Source organism: Rhinopithecus bieti, unplaced genomic scaffold, assembly GCF_001698545.2.
Source record: "Rhinopithecus bieti isolate Rb0 unplaced genomic scaffold, ASM169854v2 scaffold_26603, whole genome shotgun sequence".
Classification (NCBI taxonomy): Eukaryota; Metazoa; Chordata; class Mammalia; order Primates; family Cercopithecidae; genus Rhinopithecus; species Rhinopithecus bieti.
In genome coordinates, this window is record NW_016812252.1 from 556432 (window position 1) to 563807 (window position 7376).

Here is a 7376-nt window from a genome sequence, read left to right on the forward strand (position 1 = left end):
GGCAGAGGTTTTGTGGGCTGAGATCACACCAGTGCACTCCAGGCTGGGGAACAGAGCAAGATTCCATCTCAAAAAAACAAAACAAAACAAAACAAAAACTCAGCATGGTACTGGTACTGGTATAAAAACAGACATATAGACCCATGAAACACAATAGAGAACCTGGAAGTAATTCCACATGTTGACAGCCAACTGATTTTTGACAAAGGTGCCATGAACATACATGGGAAAAAGGATCCCTCTTCCATAAATGGTACTGGGAAAACTGGATATCCATACGCAGAAGAATGAATGTAAACCCCCTAATTCTCACTGTGTACAATAATAAACTCAAAATGGATTAAAGAGTTAAACATAAGACCTGAAACTAGCCAAGTGTGGTGGCTCACACCTGTAATCAGGCAGGAGGATCGCCTGAGCCAAGGAGTTCTAGACTAGCCTGGGCAACATAGTGAGACCTTGTCTCTGCAAACAAACAAGCAAACAACACCAAAAACACCTGAAACTCTAAAACAACTAGAAGAAAACATAGGGCAAAGTCAAATAGTCTTTTCCTAGATTGCGCTCCTAGGCTCAAGTCATCCTCCCACCTTGACCTCCCAATGTTAACCCCACAAGAGATTGTTTATACAGCCACAATTCATTTAGATCTATGTTCATTTTTACCATTGTTGCTTTTCATCCTTTCTCTTGCATTTTTAAACCTTCATCTAAAATCATTTTTTCTTCTTAGATCAAAGACTATCCTTTAATATTCCCTTTGGTTGGTCTGCTCTGGATGAATTTCCTCAACTTTATTTTACCTGATAATAAACAGTAGTTTGACTGGGTGGAGATGTTTTAGTTAGTTGTTATTCGGCACTTTGAAGGTATTTTTCCATTGTCTTCTTGCTTCTGTCATTTCTATGGAAAAGTTAGCCTTATGTTTTGGTGTTTTCTCACTAGCCACTTTTTAATGATTTTCTTGTTGTCTTTGGTTTTTAGCCGTTTCACTATGATACGCCTAGAAATGGTTTTCTGTGTCTTCCTGGTTGGTGTTTGCAGGGCTCAAATCTGTAGCTTGATGCTTTTCATCATTTGGGAAATTCCAAGGTATTATCTCTTTAACCTTTTTTTTGCATCATTCTTTCTCCTTTGGAACTATAATTACACATACTTTTAACTATATAGTCTATATTTACTACTCTCTTCTCTATAATCTCTTGTATTTTTCTTATATATGTCTCACCTATATTCCAGTTTACTGTTCCTCTGATTTTAGTTCTTAGTTTCACTATTGTACTTTTTGACTCGTTTCTCTTTAGTTCTTTTCAGTTATGCTGTGCCCTTTTTAAAATTTTACTACTCCATGCTGATATTCTCAGACCTTTTTTATTTTTTTATCATCTTGAACATTTTAAACATAGTTGCGGATCAGGCGTGATGGCTCACGCCTGTAATCCCAGCACTTTGGGAGGCCCAGGTGGGCGGATCACGAGGTCAGGAGATCGAGACCATCCTGGCTAACATGGTGAAAGCCCGTCTCTGCTAAAACATTAAAAAAAAAATTAGCCGGGCGTGGTGTTGGGCGCCTGTAGTCCCAGCTACTTGGGAGGCTGAGGCAGGAGAATGGTGTGAACCCGGGAGGCGGAGCTTGTAGTGACCCAAGTTCACGTGACTGCACTCCAGCCTGGGCGACAGAGCGAGACTCCGTCTCAAAACAAAAAACAAAACAAAAAAAGAACCAAACAAACATAGTTACATTAAGCTGTACATCTAATTAACTCTTAATTTACAACCTATGTGCCTGTTTCTATTATTTCTGCTGACCCCATTTGTGTTGTCCTGTCTCATTTGCTTGCATGTTTATTTATTTATGCTGGATAATTACATCCATGATAACTCTAATTTCGAGGACAGATAAACTGTTTATTCTTTTTCCTTAAGTACTGTTCTTTGGGGGTTCCTGCCCAAAATGTGGAAGTTTTGCTAGAGTATCCCAACCTTGGCATTCCCTTACCCTAATTTTTGTCTCCCCATTCCTTCAAGGCTGTGATAAGTACTGCTTAGAGGGTTAGACTCTTGACCTCCTGTTCTGGAATAAATAAACATTTCCAGGGTTAAGTGGTTCCAAATGCTTGGCTCATCTCTCTGGTTTTCCATCTTCTGCTACGTCTTGGCTTAGATTGTCTTTTAGCTTTATTTTAGCTTTATGATACCTTCAACACTTTTATATTTTGACTTTTTTTTTTTTTTTTTTTTTGAGATGGAGTTTCGCTCTTGTTGCCCAGGCTGGAGTGCAATGGCGCGATCTGGGCTCACTGCAACCTCCGCCTCCCGGGTTCAATGTTTCACTAACTCTTTCTCCTTTATCCAATTTTAATTTTTTCTGTTTGCTTCTTATAAACAATTTTATGTAAATATATAAATGTGATCATAACTGCTTATTTTTGTAAGTGAAACCTTTTTTTTGTTGTTTATTAATTTTGGTTACTCCCCACCTCTCTCAATCCCACTCCCATTCCTACCAGGCAACTCATGTCATTATAATTGTTTGCGACCTCGATTTCTCTCCATGCTTGTATAATCACGGAGAGAAAATATACAGAAAAAAAATCTGTAAAGACACACATACCTACATCAGATAGGATGCTCTGCCATTGTTTTATAAAACTGAACTATATTATACCCACTCTTCAGCTTCCCTTTTCTTGACTCAAAAATACTTCATGGAAACCTCTCCAATTCATTCTTCTGAATGCCTGAGTTGTAACTCATGATATATAATAATTTATTTAATCATTTATCTGTAGATGGGCATTTACAATTTCCAGTTTCTTTTATCCCCCACTATGAACAATGCTGCAATAAACGTCCTTGTATATATCCTTATATACCAACACTAATGCCTTTATTCTCACGGAATAGATTCCCAAGAGAAGAAGATATGTGGGGCATATTTTTAACAACTTTATTGTAAGTACATTTTAAAATCTTTATTGAAGTTTAACATTCTTTTAGAACATAACATAAAATCATATAGGAACATAGCTTATTTTCACAAAGTGAATTGTCTTTGTGACCAGCACCCAGATCAAAAATAGAAAATTACCAATCTCAGAAGTTCCTTTCATGCCACCTTCTGGTTACTAACTCCCCTGTAAAGTGCGCATTGTGTGGACTTCTAAGACTCTCTCTCTATATATATATGAACAGACACTTTTCAAAAGAAGACATTTATGCAGCCAACAGACACATGAAAAAGTGCTCATCATCACTGGCCATCAGAGAAATGCAAATCAAAACCACAATGAGATACCATCTCACACCAGTCAGAATGGCGAATGGAATACTATGCAACCATAAAAAAGGATGAGTTCATGTCCTTTGTAGGGACATGGATGCAGCTGGAAACCATCATTCTCAGCAAACTATCGCAAGAACAGAAAACCAAATACCGCATGTTCTCACTCATAGGTGGGAACTGAACAATGAGAACATTTGGACACAGGAAGGGGAACATCATACACCAGGACCTGTCATGGGATGGAGGGAGGGGGGAGGGATAGCATTAGGAGAAACACTTAATGTAAATGACGAGTTAATGGGTGCAGCACACCAACATGGCACAAGTGTACATGTGTAACAAACCTGCACGTTCTGCACATGTACCCTAGAACTTAANCAAATCAAAACCACAATGAGATACCATCTCACACCAGTCAGAATGGCGAATGGAATACTATGCAACCATAAAAAAGGATGAGTTCATGTCCTTTGTAGGGACATGGATGCAGCTGGAAACCATCATTCTCAGCAAACTATCGCAAGAACAGAAAACCAAATACCGCATGTTCTCACTCATAGGTGGGAACTGAACAATGAGAACATTTGGACACAGGAAGGGGAACATCATACACCAGGACCTGTCATGGGATGGAGGGAGGGGGGAGGGATAGCATTAGGAGAAACACTTAATGTAAATGACGAGTTAATGGGTGCAGCACACCAACATGGCACAAGTGTACATGTGTAACAAACCTGCACGTTCTGCACATGTACCCTAGAACTTAAAGTATAATAAAAAATAAATTTAAAAAAACAGCCCTTTATATATATGTTGACTCTTTTCATCTACATTGCAAATATTTTCCCCAAATCTATTGTTTGTATATTGGCTTTTTTAATGGTATATTTTGCCATACAAACTTCCTAGATTGTCAAATATGTTTGTCTTTTGTTTTATAGCTTCAAAATTTCCTGACTTAATTAAGGCTTCTGTTGGCCTTGGCCAGTCAGAAATGTTGTAGCTGTTTGGGGTTTAATTTTAGGTTCCCTTTCTAATTTATTTACAAGCTGTCTAGTTGAACTTACCCATTACCATAGCTTTAAATCTCCTGCATGTGCTCATGATGTCCACATGCACATCTCCAGCCCAGCCATCTCCTTTGAGCTGCAGTAATATGAATCTCACTGCCTACCATCTGTGAGGGGTATGCTAGGTCCTGGGGGAGAGAGTGGTATGTGGTCCCTACCCTCAGAACTCACTAGAGGAAGTAGGTACTATGTGTCAAATTGAAGGGATGCCTGGGAGACTTGATATATTGCACATTTCATATTGCTGTAAGGGAAAGGCAACAAAGGGTCAGTTCTGTGATATGTGGAGAACTACTACGAATCTATTAGAAATTGTCAAACAACTCAACAGAAAAATAAGCAAAAGAAATAAAAAGACAATTCTCAGAAAAGGAAACCTGAATCGACAATAAACATATAAGATACTCAAAAAATAAAATGAGAAAACAAAATGAGAAAAAATAAAATTAAAATGCAGTATTGTTTAAACCCTCAGATTGGCAAAACTTTAAAAGCCTGACCGTATATCAAGTGGGGTGAAAATATTAGGAAAAGAAAACTCTACTGCTGGCCAAAGTATTCAACAGCACAACTGCCCTGGAGGGCAGTCTGGCAAATATCTGATAGTATTGAAGATGCACCTGTCCTTTGATTTAGCAGTCCTGCTCCTCAATAGACCTGTAACAGTGCTTCTAAATCTAAATCTTTCATGTACAAATCACCAGGGCGGGCCTTGTTAAAACATAGATTCTCCTTCAGTAGGCCTGGGGAAGAACTTGAGATTCTTAATTTCTAACAAGCTCCCAGGTGATATCATTGCTGTTGGTCTAGGGGCACACTTAAAAGTACCAAGGCCCAAGAGAAACTCTTGAACATAAACTCAAGGGGCATACACAAAGATGTTCATTGGAGCCGGTGATGTACTGATGATCATCTGAAAACCAGGGGTATGTGCAGCTAAATTTGTGCGGTTGAATGCAAGAGTTAAAGGAACTGGAGATACAAATACCAACCTAGATCAAAAAACATTCTTGAGTGGGAGAAAACCATGATGTCGAAAGGATACACAGAATGTGATAACATTCATATTTTAAAATAATACTGTACTTTTTCGATATATATAAAAAATATATATCAAAAGTAAAATAATATAAACTTGTATGGGAATGATAAACATCAAACATACAATAGTTATTAGTTGCACAAGGGAGGGGAAGGAGAACAGGGAGGGTATATGGGTATTCAGTTGCACTGGTAATGTTTTGGTTATTAAACTGGGTAATCGGTACACCTACTTTAATAATATAGCTGTGTCATATTTTCTGTTTTTTGTACATCTGAAATATCTAATCAAATAACTAAGACAAGTAATAGCCTCAAGTTTTAAGGTGAGGAAACTGAGGCTCAAGAACTTAACTTGCTGTGCCAAACTTCAGATCTAGGCTATACTCTTTCCACATTATTGTGCTGCTTTGAATTAACAAAACAAAACAAACATGGATTTACCATGTCAAAGGCAAGACTATATTCCTGGGGGTTGGTCTCCATAAAGACAGAATCAAACTGCACTCCCAAGTGTTTGCTTAGGTACATGACAACCACTGCAAATCACAGATTTTGAGCTCTAATAACTACAGCTCAAAGCCCAGTGCCTACAAATAATTGCTTTGCTTTTGGACATGGCACAAAATATTTTTCTAGCAGATAAAATATGGCCATTAAAAGAAGACTTTTACTCAAGAAAAATGAAAATAAACCACAACTCCAAAATAAATGAAAGCAAACCCAAATGTGAGTTTAACAAGCCTCAGAGTCCCTGTTAGATTGTTTCCTGGTCTTCCAACGGCATTGAAGCAAAACTAGGGGGTGGTATGGGAAGAGCAGAGAGGTTTTTTGGTAAAAATCTTTTAAAAACTTAAATTTTTGTTTTGTTTTGTAGGGACAGAGTCTCACTATGTTGCTCAGGCTAGTCTTGAACTCTTGGGCTCAAGCAATTCTACTGTCTCAGCCTTCCAAAGTGCTGGGATTAGAGGCATGAATCACCAGCCCAGACTTGTAAACGCTTTTGTAAAGGTAGTACGCTGAGCTGCCAGTGGTAAAGACTTCAAAATAAAAGGTGTTAGAAGAAGGAAGGAGTCAAGGCTTTTCAACACACCCACCTTGCCACCCTGAAAGTTGCCTGCCGGGTCCTGGCCTCTCCAAACCTTCTTCCCTCACTGCTCTCCTGCCTGATTTCTCTTTCCTGTTGTTAGAACCTGGTTCTGCCCAAAATCTCTTCGAAATATGTTAATGGCAGGGAGACAGTAGTAAAGGGCATAAGTCTTAGTATCGGAAAAACCTGGATTTAAAATCCTGTGACACTACTGAGCAACTCACTCAACCTGAGACAGTCTCTCTAGACCAGTGCTGTCCAACAGAACTTGGTTTGGTGACGGACATGTTCTCTACACTGTCTGGTATGATAGCCACTAGCTACATGTGACTGTTGAGCACTTGAAGTGAAGCTAGCATGACTGAGAAACTGAATTTTTGATTGTACTTCATTCTAATGAACTTAAATAGCCATGTGACTAATGGCAACCAAATTGCACGGAGCAAGTCAAAAAATGGAGAATGCCCCCTCACACAGATCAGCAGTGATAACAGATGTGAAATGCCCCAATATGGTCTACTATTAAACTATATCCTGCCTTGAAAGACTTTCCGAGTATTGAAATGACCAACCTTCAGACACTTAATGTACTGACTTGGCTGGTCTTTGTGAGTATGCCTGCACAGGCCGATTCAGCCACACAAGCACTAACACTGGGGCAACATCTAGGTACAGACACGCAACGCTCACTTTTTAATTACCGCCTGAGGTAGCACCTGATACAATCTGCTGTAAAGGAGTTTGCTTCTTTTCCTTTTGGTTTATGTCTTCACCATGTTAATTAAACAAAACAACCACATTTTCAGAAACCTGCATTTTAAATTAAATTCTTGTGACACTCACTATCTGAAGTTTCCTTAATGTTTCCAAATAAGAAAAAGTTTCTCAT